Genomic DNA, 17752 nt, shown 5'->3' with positions numbered 1-17752 from the left:
GATGTGCTGGGGGTGTGGGATGGAAATCCTATAAAATGGGATTGTGATCATTATACAACTATAAATGTAATAAATTCATTGAGTAATAAAAAATTTTTTTTTAATTTTTAAAGATTTGGTACATATACACAAATGGAATATTACTCAGTCGTTAAAAGGAATGAAATAATAGCATTTTTAGCAACATGGATGGACCTAGAAATTATCATGCTAAGTGAAGTCAGACAATGAAACATCACCATCAAATGCTATCACTTACATGTGGCATCTGAAAAAAGGACAAAATGAACTTCTTTACAAAACAGTTACTGACTCACAGACTTTGAAAAACTTACGGTTTCCAAAGGAGAGAGGTTGGGGGTTGGAAGATGCTGGGGGTTTGGGATGGAAATGCTGTATCATTGTATGACTCTAAATGTAATAAATTCATTGAGTAATATAAAAAAGAAAAAAAAGAATAGCATTTAATATTTTTTAAGTAACAGCTTTAGTGAGATGTATTTCACATACCATAAAATTCACATTTTAAAAGTGAAAAAAGAAAAGGGAGGGAAGGTGGATTAAGCTGGCCATTAGATTTCCCAGATAATTAGTCCCAGCCTACTCCCTATGGCTGGACAGAAACCCTCAGGGATTTACAGAGTCCTCCTAGACCCACTTCCAAGCCTTGGGAGGAAAGGGGGAACCCTGAGCTCTTGGAAGAAATAACTTATGGATTGACTGAAATGGTCCCAAGGGGGTTTGAGCATCAGCAACTTGCATGCAGGTATCCAGAGAATGGTCAGAGCTCCAAACCTGGAAAGCTTGGGCTGGGAGGAGCTGAGGGGAGGAAGCTCTGTAAGAAGCAGTAGTGACCAGGAGATCCTGGCATATAACCATCTCTGCTTCTCCCTTGGGGACTCCAAGCCCAGCAACACTCCTGTTATAGATTTTGTATGCAATCTCGTGGCAGTGAGGATGTGTAGCTAATACTTTTCAAGTCTCCTTTGTACTATGTCCCCAGAAGTCAACTGTGATCCTAGGCACCTTGCTATGATAGGAAGGGTCATCAAACTTGCCAGTTTTCTGGGTGAAATGGAGAAGTATAAGTCTGAAAAATGGAAAGAAATTCACCCCTGACTCACTAGATGAGCCACTCTTTAATGATGGAGAACATCCTATAGCAGCAAGGACTAAAAGTGTATACGAAAAGGCAAATGATTTTGGATAAATACTTTCAATTACACATTAGAAATGTGTGTGATCCCTTTGTAAGGTATAAATCAAGCAACCTCCAGAATTTAATCTAAGTTCGGGGTTCTGTGCCCAGTCATGTTCAGTTCAGGGAGAAAAAGAGGCCCAGAAAATAGCTAAGAAAAAAAGGCTAGAGTCCTCGTACATCTGATCAGAGCTGGCTTTCAAAAAGCAATGGCAGGAGTTCCCATCGTGGCTCAGTAGTTAACAAACCTGATTAGCATCCATGAGGACTCGGGTCTGATCCCCGGCCTCACTAAGTGGATTCAGGATCCAGCGTTGCCATGAGTTGTGGCGTAGTTGGCAGACGCAGCTCGGATCTGGCATTGCTGTGGCTGTGGCGTAGGCCAATAGCTGCAGCTCTGATTTGACCCCTAGCCTGGGAACCTCCATATGCCGTGAATGCAGCCCTAAAAAGACAAAAGACAAAAAACACCCAATGGTGAACACTTAGGCAGCAACCCCATTGTATAGTGATTCCTTATTAACATTTAATTTAAGAAAGAGACTGTTCTTAGAATTTGAGAACTTGCTAGAAAATAAAATATCTTTTTCCCTGAATCAAACTTTCTGCCCAGTAGTCTCCAAACCTTCTTGGAATTTTTATTTAGAATTCCAGAGAGTTCAGTAAAGATTTTCAGATGCAACCACATGTCCTGTTAACATTTTGTGCAGAGACCTTCCTACTAGAATCACAGGGTCGATAACCCAATGTTCTTTAGAAATGAAAAGTCCTGTGGTAATTCTACTACCAACAACAAGAACCAATTTCAACTAGAGTGTTATTTCCAAATCAAGACCCAAGTCAGTAATCGATATGCTTAAACATAGGATGTGTTGAAGTTATACTAGAACAGTGGGCTAGTCCAAGAGAGAGTTGGTAGAAAATTAGAGGATGCTTTGGTTTAAATGGTTACTAACTCACTCACCTAAAGAATTCAACCTTTGAGATGTTACTCTGGCCCTCCCTCCCCGCCACTCTACTCTGATTAACCTCACTGGCAGTCGCCCACCAAGCCAGCAATTTCTAGTGGTGATCAATGGAGAGGCAGCATAGAGTGGTTACAAGCAGATTGCCTGAACTGGAATTCTGGCTCAGCAGCTTACTAGCTATTTATCCCTGAGTGGGTTTCTGAATCTCTCTGTGCCTCTGTTACATCAATGGGGTAATAATAGTGCTGTTCATGGTGTCATGAGGATCAAATGAGTTAGGTAGCTTAAAAAATTAATTGTTAAATGGTCAGATGAATAGGAAACATTCTCCTGACCTCACATTGCTCAGAGCTCAAGGAAGGAGGGTTCCTGTCTGCAGTATCTTCAGTATGTGCCCATTTCAAGACATTTCAGCACAAGCCCAGGTGTGCTTAGAAAATGTTTTGCTTTCATAGTACAAGCCGCAAGATGATGGCCATGTCTTTGGAATTAATACTTCCAGACCTAGACTTCCCTAAAACAGTCTGATTCACCTCTTCATGCCCAGAATACATCAAAAATGTCTAGCCAATAAGTGGTCCTCCAAGAATGGAACGAAACTAATTGGATCCTCAGACCAAATAGTCATGGAAGATATAAGGCTATCAAAAGGAGAGAGAGTTAAAAAAAAAAAAATATGCAGGAGTGACCAACCCAGCTGTGGGCAGAGTGGCCTGTAAACCAGCCTGGGAGTAGAAGCAACCCTCCGGGTCCTCTTCCAAATATCTCCCTCCTACCCGATCATGCTCCCTCCATCATCACTAGTCCAGGCTGGTAAAGCAACGTAAGCAGCTTAGAACAGAGCCATAAAACTTACTAGGAATTAAGGAAGAAAACTTTGTAGTGAAATGGGAGCAAAATCACATTTGGAAAAGTCCCAAACAAGACATGGACAGTAATTGCCAAGGCAAATGGAACCCTCTCCATCTTACTGAAAACTCTCTGCTGTCAGTAGCATGTTTCTTCATAAAGGTCCAAGCATAATTCATTCATTTCTTCTCCGTGCTCACCTGATGATCTTCTCTGATTTTCCTCCATTTTATAATAAATGTAAATGCCTTGTTTGGAGAGTTCCCTGGTAGCTTAAGGGTTAAGGACCTGGCCTTGTCACTGCTGTTGCTTAAGTCACTGCTCTGGTGTTCCCGGGTCACTGCCCTAAGTTCCCGGGTCAATCGCTGGCCCGGGAACTTCCACAGGCCCCAGTCATGGCCAAAAAAATTAAAAAATGAGTGGTTGGAGTTCCTGTCATGGCTCAGTGGTTAACAACCCCGACTAGTATCCATGAGGACGCAGGTTAGATCCCTGGCCTCACTCAGTGGGTTAAGGATCCAGCAATGCCATGAGCTATGCTGTAGGTCGCAGATGAAGCTTGGATCTGGCGCTGCTATGGCTGTGGCACAGGCAGGCGGCTACAGCTCCGATTCGACCCCTAGCCTGGGAACCTTCATATGCCATGGGTGCGGCCCTTAAAAAAAAAAAAAAAAAAAAGGAGTTTTTTTTTTTTTCATCTTAATTCTGACATTTCAGTACTGCAAGTATTCATTTTCCAATCATGCAGAAAGCATGTAAAAGAAAAATAACCATCAGAGGCTTGCAAAACTTATGGAGAGGAGAATGAGAAAAAATTACTTTCCCAGATTCATTGGGATTCAAGGGCCAGGTCGTCCACAGTCTTGGGTCAAATAATTAAAATTTCCTCATTTAAGAAATCGTAATAGCTTATCAGAATATATCCAGAAGTAATTTAGGCTTAGAAACAGTAGAAAAATTACCTTTCCTTCACCCAGGAACTGGAAATCATTTTCTCTTCTTGTGTACGTTTTACCATAGTTGGAGCAGATTAATCAAGGTTGCAAAAAAACTAGAATCTCATTATTTAAAAACCTCTCCAAAAGATCCTATATTTTTGTCTGCACTTCTCATGAACTCTTAAAAATCCCTGTAGTCTGACTTCCATCTCAAAAGTGCCCCCGAATCTTATCTTTCCAAATTCAGATGACATTTCCATGCTTATTTGACACGGTCTCTGCAACTTTCGTCATTTGGTGCCACTATACCTTCCTTTGAACACTCTCATTCACATCATATTCTCCCGATTTTCCTCCCTAGGTCTTCTAGCCATTCCTCTGTAGAGTGACCATTATGGTTTGTCTGGGACCAACCCAGTTTTAGCACTGACCATGCCTCAGCCCCAAAACCCTCACTCCAGAGCAAACTGGGGTGGTTGGTCACCCTAGTCTTAAGTCTCCTTTAAAGTTTTTAGGTCTTCCACTCACTACTAAAATGTCAGTGTCCCAAGGGCCACCATCCTGGGCCTTCTGACCCTTTCACCCTATAACATCTCTCTCTTTTTTTGCTTTTTTTTTTAGGGCCACGCCCACGGCATATGGAGGTTCCCAGGCTAGGGGTCCAATTGGAGCTACAGCTGCCAGGCCGATACCACAGCCACAGCCACAGCCACATCAGATCCAAGTTGTGTATGTGACCTACACCACAGCTCATGGCAATGCCAGATCCTCAACCCACTCAGTGAGGCCAGGGATCAAACCCGAAACCTCATGGTTCCTAGACGGATTCGTTTCCACTGCTCCACAATGGGAATTCCTGTAATGTCTCTTTGGTGACCTCTTTCAACTCAAGACTTGAAAAACTATTGATACATTTTTTGATGGTTACCAAATCCATATCTTCTTCAAATCCAAACTGCCAAAATGGCTTAATGGATCAAAACAAAACACATCTTCTCCACAAAATTGGCTTCTTATTTTCTCTCTTTGGTAAATGACCAAGATGTTCATCCACTTAGCCAAAGCAAAACAAATACGGAAATCTTTTATCATCTCTCCTTCTCTCTCTCACCCCTATGGATTCTACCTTCTAGAGAATCACCCCCACCCCTCTCCATGTCTCATATACAGCTTTTGTTTAGGCTTCATAAGTCTCCATCTGAAATAGTACAGTCAATTCTGCCAATCCAATAGTCTTTCTAAAATGTTAAGCTAATTAACCTTACTGCAATCATTTAATGGTCCCACCTGTGGCATTTCAGAGAAAAAGTCAACTCTTTAGAACACTCAATTCCTCATAATCTGAACTCCACCAATCTCTACAGCATTCTCTCAATCACTATCCTCTCTCATTTTTGCCTCCCCTGCACCCCGACCCAAGCTTTGAGTCCAATCATTGCAAACATGCAGATTTCTAAAGCCCATGTATTAGTTCCTACCTATGAGCCTTCCCACCTGCAGTTTCTTCCACTGGGAGTGCTCATCTCCAACTCACCCTTTCTGGACCAAGTCAAATAATTGTTTGATTTGGCTGTCCTCCATCGGACAACTATAGTACCCTTTACCCTAGCACTTATTATTCAGTATTCTCACCATTGGTTATACACATGGTTATGTGCATGTCTCCTTGACAGGACTTGGAGCAATGTGAGGATATAATCTGTTATTTGCTGTTATAAACAACAATGTTCCACAAAATTTGCCAAATGGAAAAATGAGTTAATTACCCATGAGCAAAGATTTAATACCTGGAAACCAGATGGGCTGGCTGTACACAGCTTCATGAGCTTTATTCCTTTAATTTGATCCTTCCACATTTTCCCATACTTCAGAAGTTAAAGAAGTTTCTGGAGGAGTTCCTGCAGTGGCGCAGTGGTTAACGAATCCAACTAGGAACCATGAGGTTGCGGGTTCGATCCCTGGCCTTGCTCAGCAGGTTAATGATCCGGCGTTGCCGTGAGCTGTGGTGTAGGTTGCAGACTCGGCTCGTATCCCACGTTGTTGTGGCTCTGGCGTAGGCCGGGGGCTACAGCTCCGATTCGACCCCTAGCCTGGGAACCCCCATATGCCACGGGAGCAGCCCTAGAAAAGGCAAAAAGACAAAAAAAAAAAAAAAAAAAAAAAAAGTTTCTGGAGTTGTAACCATGAAAGCATCTTCCCACTGACGAGATTATTGCCTGAATTTAGTTTAAAATACCTATGAATTTATAAATGCGTTGTGAAAAGAATTTTTACAAAAAACTTGTTCAATAATAGTAAGGCAATAAATTATTGTATGACTCTAGGGCCAGCCAAAAAGCCACATCAAGACCAACTTGAAAGTCTAATCATGGTCAAAGGATAAAGGTTCCATTGGAGTGCTCAGGACATGGGGGGATGGTGTGGACTAAGCAGATGGCCCCTTCAAACCTACTGAAAGATAAAGCAGAGAGGGAGATCAAAATATTTTTGTGACCATAGTAATGTAAGAACTGACAGGGGCAAACTGGAAAGTTTCGTCTTCTAGGAGCCCTCATTGGCTAGGAGGTCTCAGCAGTTAGTGGAAGGAGAGTGGCCGCAGAATGATGTACAGCCCCCCTACGAATCTGAGAATCCAAAACAGAGACCAGCACGCCAGAGGCCAGGTGAGTGGCGCAGAGGGAATATCCAGGCAGAGGAAATCTAAATTCTCTGTGAGGAAGACCCAGATTTACAGACTCATTTTTCAAGAGACAATGCATTATCGTCGAATCAAGAAAATAAGGCAATAGAAACTATAGACGTTTTCAGCTAACAGTAAAGGGGGACTTAATCTACCAGGACACATGTAGAGCTGAGCATTCCAATTAGAACTAAGGACTGCTGGGAGTTCCCGTTGTGGCTCAGTGGTAACGAATCCAACTAGTATCCATGAGGACACAGGTTCAATCTCCGGCCTTGCTCAGTGGGTTAAGGATCCATCATTGCGGTGGCTGTGGTGCAGGCCAGCAGCTACAGTTCCAATTCAACCCCAGCCTGGGAACTTCCATATGCCACATGTGCAGCCCGAAAGAAAGAGGGCCTGGGGTTCAGACGAGCTCTGTCACTTAGCCTGCATGGCCCTGGGTGTGTCATTTACCTCTCTCAGTTGCGGTATTGAAACAGAGTTGGTCATCTGTAGCCAACTTTTCTATTTACTAGAGCCTTTTAAAATTGCCCCTTATTTGGATTAAAAAGGATCACACATAATTATTATGGTTCTGCTTCATACTTAATAGCACAGTTAGCAGGACAGATGAGATTATGTCCATGAGAATACTTGGTAAACAGTAGAAAGCTTATAAATAGAATCATCATCATTATGATAAGTTATCGTTTACTGTCAAAAGCGAAGTGGACAGAGGGCTGGAATGACCAAAGGCCTTACTCAATGCGGAACCCTGATTTTGTAATATTTGTGAAATTTCCAAGAAAATTACTACTCTTTTAAATTTTCTCATGTAAAATCCTGCCCAAGATAAATGGTCATTCTGACATCTACCAGAGAATCAGAGAGCAAACCAATAAAACCAAAGGATTTTGACATCTGGTTTGCTCTTAAAACAAGAACACATTTCTAAAATTGTATTTTAGGTAACATATCACAATGGAAATAAACATGCTCACAGAAAGATTGGTGAAACCAGAAGCAAACCACAGAAATAACCCTATCAAGGTCATTTGGAAATATTTTGGGACATATAAAGAAATGAGACCAGGAGTTCCCTAGCAGTCCAGAGGGCTAAGGATCTGGCCTTGTCACTGCTGGACTCATGTTTGACCCTTGGCCCAGGAATTTATGCATGATGCAGGAGAGGCAAAAAAAGAAAAAAAAAAAAGGAAAAGAAATGAGACTATATTAACTTGTTGCCCACCAGAAAGACCTGTGTAATTAATTGGGTGGGAAATGTAAAGACACTACTTTAGTTCCATACACACCTCAGAGACAGCCAGAAACACAGGAGGCAGAGCCCCATTCCTTAAAAGAAAAAGAAAAAAAGGAAGAGTAAGAAACTAAAGCTCTACAGAAAGGCCACAATCTGTCTTCAGGGCCAGACATGAGCTCAGACAGGGAGAGCGATTTAGAGCTATTGGAACAGGCCTCTGGCCACAGGCAGCTCTGTGAACCTTCTGTGACATCACCGAACACTCACAGGCGATCTATAACAAGTACACAGCCTCTAGGAAATTTGACTGCCTCAAGCACCCGCATCGATTTTGCAAAAATGACAAACAAAAACTACAAACAGAAGCCTGGGGCGCCTGAGCGGATATTGCCAGCCACACTGTAATGAGAAGGCAACTCACACACCCACGGTTTCCACAGAGAGAGAAGCACTGACCATCTTCCCAAAGCTTGTTTCTGCTACTGGAATTATATTTACATGTACTGATGTGCTAATTTGCAAATAATGCCTTTGTTCCCTTTGTAACACTGAACATTGTCATCGCCTTTAGGAAAAGACATTTTTCTCAACCTCTGACGGAGCAGCAAACTGTTTTATACACACGTGGCATTCAGCTAACTTTGGGAGATGGTACTGCTGCCAAAACCCTTTCAGAACATGGAAAATGAGGTTGAGAGCCAGGCCAATTAGTCAGTTAGTGGGGACACCTGCTCCTCCCTCCCCACCACTTGTTTGCCTGTGGCAGTACCTGGCAAGGTCCCTGCAACTGGATCTTGGCTAGGGACTGTCCAGAGAATGAGACAAGCAGTTGCAATCACCCCAGGCCCCAACCTCACACAAGTGCACGCGGGCGCATACGCACAAGCAGAACTCTCTATACTGCCAGGGGTCTCGGTAGGAGGCGGAGGAGAACTCCGCCCCGGAGAAAGGACGCAGCATAAGCACCAGAGAGTCTCAGATTTTGGCAGTTAATCCTAGTATAAATTAAGCAATTTATACTAGGAAGCAGAGTGGGAACTCATCGCAAACGTCAATCCCAACTGAAGTCCAGTGACCTGAGATGCCACCTAAATCCAAAGGTCCTAAAATATGAAAGAGTCTCAGGCCTCCCAGAGGTTCTGAGAGCCTAGATTCCAGGAGTGGAATGAGAAGGAGGATGATAAAGCAAACACTGATTAAGCACTCCTCAAAGCATTGTTTTAAAAGCTCTGTATGAATTAACTCAACAGCCCTGGGAAGGAAGTCCTATGGTTTGTTCTAGTGTGAGAAAACTGAAGACCAAAGGGTCAAGTCATAGTCAAGGGCAGTGAAACCAGGCCAGCTGGCTCCAGAGCCTGACAGTGTTGGATGGCCCTTGACATGCTCCATGAAGAGTGCCCTTGGCTTGAAGTCTCCAAAGCTGGTAAGTCTTTACATCACCAGCTAGCTCTGGTCACTAATTTCTTTGATGTAAACGAGTGCCATCACACATGCCCTTTTTGTCACCAGTTGCACGTCCAGGAATTTAATCCGCAAATGTGCACATAGACAGCTTTTGATACAGGGTTGTAGTTTATACAGGAAAGAGCCTACATTTCTATCAAGAGATACCTCGTTAATAGCCACCCGGGGTGCCAGTCTAGAAAACTGACTCCTCTGCTCTTCCCCTGTGTCCCCTGCAGGCATGTGGCTTAGTGAGTGGGTAGCACTTTGGTGGAAGGAGATCCATGCCATTTTCTCTAAGTGGAAGCAGCCTCAGGGCAGGGTCCTTGTAGGATCCATTGTATGCAGCTGCCTAATAGCCTCACAGCAGCGAAATAAAAAGGGACATACATCTTTCTGCACATAGAGTATGCTTAGACAGTCTCTGGAGGAACACACAGGATCTGATAACCACAGTTCCCTCTGAAGACGGCATCTGGGGGGCTGGGGGATGTGCTTTTTACCTGTAGGTATTTTGGTCATGTTCACATTTTTACATATTAAGTATAAACCAAGCATATCTTTAAAAAATTAAGGTTTAAAATTTAAAAAATTTAAATAAGCCAGTGGGAAAAATCTCCATTATTGATCACTTGGAAACAAAATTAAAAAAAAAAAAAAAACGGAAAAACAATTTAAGTATCCAACAATTGGGGGAATAGATGAGTACATGAAAAGAAACATCTCCAGCAAAATATTGTACAATCATTAAAAGTTGGGGAGGTAGGCTTACACTGTTGGTTGAAAGGTAAATTGGTACAACCACTGTGGAAAACAGTATGGAGGTACCTCAGAAAACTAAATATAGGACTACTATATGACCCAGCAATCCCACTCTTGAGCATATATCTGGACAAAACTTTCATTGAAAAAGATACATGCACCCCTATGTTCACTGCAACACTATTCACAATAGCCAAGACATGGAAACAACCTAAATGTCCATCGACAGATGAATGGATTAAGAAGATGTGGTATATATACACAATGGAATACTACTCAGCCATAAAAAAAGAACAAAATAACGCCATTTGTAGCAACATGAATGGAACTGGAGACTCTCATACTAAGTGAAGTAAGACAGAAAGAGAAAGACAGATACCATATGATATCACTTATATCTGGAACCTAATATATGGCACAAATGAACTTTTCCACAGAAAAGAAACTCACAGACTTGGAGAACAGACTTGTGGTTGCCAAGGGGGAGGGAGTGGGATAGACTGAGAGTTTGGGGTTAACAGATGCAGACTATTGCATTTGGAGTGGATAAGCAATGAGATCCTGCTGTATAGCATAGGGAACTATATCCAGTCACTTGGGACAGAACATGATGGAGGATAATATGAGAAAAAAAAAAAAAAAATATATATATATATGACTGGGTCATTTTGCTATACAGTAGAAATGGACAGAACACTGTAAGTCAATTATAATGGAAAAAATAAAAATCATATAAAAAAAGAATTTTGGAAAAAAAAGTTGCACCTCAATGCTCATAGCAGCACTATTTGCAGTTACCAAGACATGGAAGCAACTTAAATGTCCATCAGCAGAGGAATGGATAAAGAAATGTGATGTATACACACACACAATGGAATACTACTCAGTCATAAAAAAGAATGAAATAACACCATTTGCATCAACATGGATGGACCTAGAGATTATCATACTAAGTTAGACAAAAACAAGTATGTCACATGATACCTCTTATATGTGGAATCTAAAAAGATAAGACAAATTAACTTATTTACAAAACAGAAATAGATTCACAAACAGAAAATAAACTTATGGCTACCAAAGGGAAAGTGAGGGAAGGGATAAACTAAGAGTTTTGGATTAACATATACATACCGCTATATATAAAATAATCAACAAGGACCTTCAGTATACCACAGGGAACTCTATTCAATATTCCGTAATATGATATATGGGAGAGTTCTCATTGTGGCTCAGTGGAAACGAATCTGACTAGCATCCATGAGGACACAGGTTCAATCCCTGGCATTGCTGTGAGCTGTGGTGTAGGTCACAAACGTGGCTCAGATTTAGCATTGCCGTGGCTCTGGCATAGGCTGGCAGCTACAGCTCTGACTCGACCCCTAGCCTGGGAACCTCCATATGCCATGGGTGAAACCCTAAAAAGACAAAATAATAATAATAATAATAATAATAATAAGCTATATGGGAAAAGAATCTGAAAAGAATGGATATATGTATATGTATAACTGAATCACTTCGCTGTACACCTGAAACTAACCCAACATTGTAAATCAACTATAGTCCAATACAAAATAAAAACTTTTTTAAAAGAATGCAAAGATGAATAAAATTTCAAGTTTGAGAGGCAGAAGCTGGGTAGAGGAGGGGAGAAATACTTAGATGATAATGGTAATGAAAGAGCAAAATACTGTATGAGGATTGTAATTGTAATCACAATAACACGAAAAAAATTGTCTCCTCTTAGCAGCTGGCATAAGCATCTCTTCTAAAGGTGGGATGGGGGACCTACCTTGGTTGGGAAGATGGATTAATGAGTTCTTTGGGGCAGAAACTTCTCCTCTGAATCCCCAGGCAAAGTGTCAGTCATTTCTACGTTATTCCCAATGACACTAAATTGAACTGATTCTTTTCACAAAGACCACACAGAAAGACAGGTTATCCCACAAGGTACCAAAAAGGAAAGAAGGGCTGAAACCAATTATGTAAATTATTAAACTGTCATATTAGCCAGGGGTCCCAAATTTGTTTTATTTCCTGATTTGGGATGATATGATTTTATAACCTCTATACTTTAAACAAAATCAATGTTTAGCTTCTATATAAAGAAGTGATGAGAAGCAACTCTGTTCCAGCTGTAGAAGGCAGTTGGAAGTCTACAGAAGAGATTCATAGGAAGGCTTAGTGATGAACCTTCCACATTTTTCAGTTCTTTCTATCCTCATGTTCGGAAGGGAATCTAAACTGCAGAGGAGGAAGGAAAGGTTGGGGAGCAGGAGAGAGAGGGAGCACCTTAGAAACAGAAGCAACTGATATTTTTGAAAACATCTAACCTGAGGCATGCATCTCAGATGGATAAATGATGCTTATAAAGAAAATAAGGTTCAGTCGAGGGGAAATGAGGATTTCTCGATTATATCTATTCAACAGCGTATATAACCAGAGAGTTTTGAGGCTGATATGCCTACACAGCATATGGTACAGTCACAGTTAACATCTAACTAGGTGGATAGTATTTTAGAAACCACATCTCTCATTCCTTTACCTCTGATACTCTGTCAGCCCACAGAGCATGGGATTTGCAGTCAACAAACCAACCGCCAGTCTCCTACTTGAACATATGACTTCCGCCATTACTCGAGCCTTCAAGCCTCAGAATCACCATCGATAAAATGGGAAGATAACAGTACCCATCCTTCAAAGTTACTTTGAGAATAGATGTGAAAAGTCCCTATGATTTTTAAAGCACTCTATAGCATTATATTATCCTAAGTGAACAAGGCTTATGCTATTACAGAAAATATAGAAACTTTCCCCCAAAAGCAATATAAATGATTAAAAGACACAATTTTGAGATATCACATAATTTTAAAGCATTAGCAATTTACATGTTATTAATGAACTTAAAACTATATCTTGCCTTCTCACTTTTACTTTATTTCCATATATATTTATAAATAGAATCTAGCTTAGAGAAAATGGGCTAATTTGACTCTTCTCTTACTATAAGTTTCCTTAAAGAGTATAAAATAATAGACCTTTGAAAGAAAGATTGTCTAAAGAGGAGGGTCATGTCACATTCTCAAAGTCACTTTCAAAAATGCAGCAATGCTGCAGGCTGCGGACTGCCTTTAATGAAAAAGTCAGTGATAGCTCCCTGAAAATTCCTCACAAATTAACTAGAATATCTCTTCTTGTTCTTTAACTGAATCTTCTAAGTAAAAATATTTTAAGTTCATCTTTCTTTTTCATTATATTGAACACAAGTGCCCTCATTATATTAAATGATAAACTGCTATCATTATCATTCCTCGTATTATCATAAACAAATGCATGAGTCAATTGGAAATGGATATTCTAAATGAAATGCAATTTAATGTTCAAATCACATCACTGAGCCAGCAGGTCACAGCCTGTATGGGAGGCTCTGACAGAAGCCCACGGCCTCACCATTTTTGACTCCAGGTAGAACAGCTCTCAGGGTTAGAGGGCTCTTTCTGACTTGGAGCCTTCATCTGCTTCCTTTAACTTCTACCCACAAGCTCAGTGCTTCCATCTGGAGCAACACATAAGATCCTTTCCACGGCAGTTCTCTTAACTACCATGCTCTCCATCGGCCTCTTCCAAAGTAACTACATTAGGCTGAATGAACTCCTCCTTATAAAATAGAATGTCCTGATTCCTTCACCATCCTGGTCCAGCTTCTCTGAGTGGACTAAAGACCACAACAATCTTCAATGGATATGCTATTCCAAGCATCCTCTAAATTGTCTGCTAGACAGTAGAACTCCTCTTACAAGGAGAAACTACTTCTACTATTGTAACCTAAATGTATATACATTTATATTTGTTTTGTTTTGTTTTGTTTTTGAGAGAAGGTATTTGTTTAGGGATATTCATTTCATTCAGGTATATACTGAGCTTGTTCCATCATGATTGGAATTTTTATGATCACACAAATAAATTTCCCTTTTTTTCATAAAGCATCTTAACATTTTTAAATCCAGTGTCTAACTCTTCTCTAGGTCCAAGAAAAGAAAATGATAATGCAGCTAACTATTAAGTATTTCCAAAAAGCAAAGCACAAATCCCTACCAAGAAGAGCAAGAGATCTCTGGAAAATGCTATGCAGTCAAAGCCAGGATGATCTTTGATCTTCAAAATACCTAAGTGTCTTGGAAATAGATTGACTAGGTCCTGTACCAACCAGATATATCCTAGTGATACCTGTTTTACCTAAACTCTCAATATTTATAAGTTAGGCTAAGTAAGGGTTACTATTGGAATAGTTTCATTAAATATATAAATACAGAAATTCTGTCCCACCCCACCCCCCAACCCCCACTCACTTCCCATCAAAGAAACAAACCAGTGTGATTATGACAAGAGGCATAACTATGAAATAGAAATGTTTCATGGTTCATTGTCCTTAAGGGATAATTGATGTCCTGCAAATTAATTGGGCAAGAGAAAAATATTTCAGGCCTTTAAATAGAATAAATGCAAGAATGGAAGTGCCATCTTGGACCTGTCCAAGTGATCAAAGGAAGGTCAATGTACTTAAGACATTTATTCCACAATAATAAGGGATAATAGGTAGGTGGTATAACCTTCCAAAAACACACTTTTGTTTTAGTCATAGAGTTTTTTTTTTCAAAGTCTTCATCTATAGAGAAGGACATTGAGGCCAAAAGCATTAAAAACTTGCCTAATATTATTTGATACATTTGTATCTTCACAGTGACCAGCTCTCCAGTCTCCAGGACCCAGTCTGGGCTCTCTCAACCCATCACAACTTCCCCCATCACAGGGAGATGGAGGAAAAGGAGGTGAACAACGACAACAGAATTCACAGGAGCCCGTTTTAATATGCGTTCCTAAAACTCTCACTTTGAAATCAGGTTGAAAAAGGCTAAAGCTGGAAATCTTACGAAATAAAGCTTGTGCTAAAAACCATGAAACGGTCCACACAGCATGTGGTATGGGTGAAATGCTCAAAGAACGGCAGAATTGAACAAAATAATTTTTTTCCTGTCCAACTGATTATCACCAGTGTTAACAATTTGTGGGGTTAGGGATTCCCAGGCAGCAGGCAGGTATCATTAAAGGAAAAGAAATCCACGTCTGTGATATTTTACCTTCCATCTGCCTTTTTTTTTCTTTCTTTTCAGGGCCACACCCATGGCACATGGAAGTTTCCAGGCCAGAAGTCAAATCAGAGCTGTAGCTGCCAGCAACAGCCATAGCCACAGCAATACCAGATCTGAGCCTCATCTGCAACATAAACCACAGCTCATGGCAACACTGGATCCTTAACCCACTGATCAAAGCCGGAGATTGAACCCTCATCTTCATGGAAACTAGTCAGATTTGTTACCACTGCCCCACCACAGGAACTCCCCTGTTTACTTTTTTAATGACTAAATTTCGTTGTAATACTCAGTTTGAATAGAAAATAACGGGTAAGTCCCATGTATATCTTAAAGAAATAAAGAAAAACAGAAGTGTTTATGATATAATTCTTCAGTAGTTTTGTCAAAACTAACCTGCTTTTGATCGAAGTAGACAAGACTATTTTATCTCCATCCAAAGTTTTATTCTATCATCTGTTAAAACTAATTTTTCGAATCTTAGATCCAAACACCTATCTATCCAGGCCCTATCAATCACTAAACCCATGGATGATTTTAAAGTCTTGGGACTGGGGCACTAACACTTTCATCAGAAATTCTGTACTTGAAATGAGTATTTTGCTTCCAAAATTCATCCCAGCTAATGCACCCAGTGTAGCCATTGCTCAAAAATATTTTTTGGAATCCATCTTCAGGAAATGCCTTCACAACTAGATTACAGCAATCTCTGCAAGAAAACCACTTGAATGATTTGAAGTCGTACGTCATTTGTGACCAGTCGTGATTTCATTGAGCTTGCTCATCCACTCATTCATCAGGTTTGGCACTTGTCTCCTTCCAGAAATCAAATTCATCCTCAGAGGAGAAATAGATACTCTTGCTGAAGTAGTTTTCCAAAGACTCTGAGGCAATTCTTGGGCAGGCTCTTCTGGGATGCATACAGGGACACAGAGCCAGCAGAAAGTGGGAAGAAATCTGGGTGGCCAGAGACGTGTTCACTGGGGTCCACGTGTGGTCCGGGGTGTTAACCACGTGCCCAACGCTGGTGGTCCTGTGAGGGCCAAAGGCCTTACCATCCTGTGTTGGTTCAGGCAGTCAGTGGTTCCAGCCTGACCTACTGGCCAAGAGTCCTGGACTTAGTGAGATCTTTCCCTCCAAACATGGACCACAAAGACTGAAGGCCACATCCCCGGCCTCAGGAGCTCTGATTTAAACGCTAGCTCTGAAATCATCTGGCTACTTGCATTTGAGCAATTTACTTGCATTACTTTTTATGCTTTTGCATAAAATCTGTTGCTAAGAAACAGATGTAACTTTAAGTAAATGAGTTTATATCAAGTCATTTTCTATCACATTTGTCACAGGGTCTCCTAGTTATACGCACATGCTCTGAGGTCGGCAAACCTGGGTTCAGTCCCAGCTCTTCCACTCAATTCTCTGAGCTCCATTGTCATCTATAAAATGGGGATAAAAATCTTTCTCTCTTTTTTAAACAAAACCAGCCTTTTTAAATTTTTTATAGTTGATTTATAGTGTTGTGCCAATTTCTGCCATACAGCAGTGACCCAGTCATACATATATATATGTGTGTATATATATATACACACACACATACATACATATATATATATATTCTTTTTTCATACTCTCTTCCATCATGTTCTATTCCACAAGATTGGATACGTCCCCTGTGATGTACAGTAGGACCTCACTGCTTATCCATTCTAAAGCAACAGTTTGCATCTCCCTATACATCCCACTCCCTCCCTCTTGCCTCTTGGCAACCACAAGTTTGTTCTCTCTGGCTCTTGAAAGGTTGTGGATTAGATGAGAGAACCTGTATCCTAAGCATCATTCTTAACACATTAAACTGTTCACTAATTGCTGATATGACTGCACTTTGGATAAAGGAGGAAATGAGATGAATTAAACCCAGTTTCTATCTTCACCTTGTTCGAAAGTGCCCAGTGGAGTTGGAGCGAGACAGACTGGAAAGCAAATAGAACTGCAACAAATCCAGCAGCAAAGAAAACACCCAGTTGTTGGGAAGTGGTCATACTCCTGGAGGGCTTAGGGGAGAAGGAGAGTCAGAAAAGACTCTAAGAAAAATGCTCTTTAAGCTGTGTCTTAAAAGATAAGGAAGAATCCCCAAGGGGCAAAAACAGCAAATGCCATAGAGTTACATACACTAGCATAGTGCTTTGGAGTCCAAAATTTACTCGTTGTCTTTGGAGATCAGATGAGGTGGTGGCGTTATCCATTGGGAGGGGCTGGTTTATCATGCAAGAACTCAGATTCTGGAACCCAGAGTTTGAAACCTAGCTTAGCAGCTTACTAGTAGCATGACCTAAGGTACTAAACCGCTCTACTCCTCGGTTTCCTCATCTGTAAAAAGGGAGTATGACTTAACAAATTAACACTCACAAAGGGTCTAGTGCAGAGATCAACACGAACTAAGTGTTCAACCAATTTAGCCACCATGACTGATGATCATCATTGACCACAGGCAGCAGGACCATGGAAGGCAGAAGACATGACCTGG

The 17752-nt window shown here is 40.9% G+C and overlaps 1 protein-coding gene and 1 long non-coding RNA gene across 2 annotated transcripts in view; one reads left to right on the top strand and one right to left on the bottom strand.

The window, feature by feature from the left end:
- The window catches only part of MTFR2 (mitochondrial fission regulator 2), a 92700-nt gene that overhangs the window by 48733 nt on the left and 26215 nt on the right, over positions 1 to 17752 (bottom strand). The gene's annotated exons all lie outside the window — the stretch shown is intronic.
- LOC102158075 lies at positions 8772 to 15039 on the top strand. The gene is made up of 2 exons (XR_297933.3): positions 8772 to 9299; positions 14820 to 15039. It is a non-coding gene; the product is annotated as an uncharacterized LOC102158075 (long non-coding RNA).

This window comes from Sus scrofa, chromosome 1, assembly GCF_000003025.6.
Source record: "Sus scrofa isolate TJ Tabasco breed Duroc chromosome 1, Sscrofa11.1, whole genome shotgun sequence".
NCBI lineage: Eukaryota > Metazoa > Chordata > Mammalia > Artiodactyla > Suidae > Sus > Sus scrofa.
This window is presented reverse-complemented; position numbering and strand designations above follow the sequence as displayed.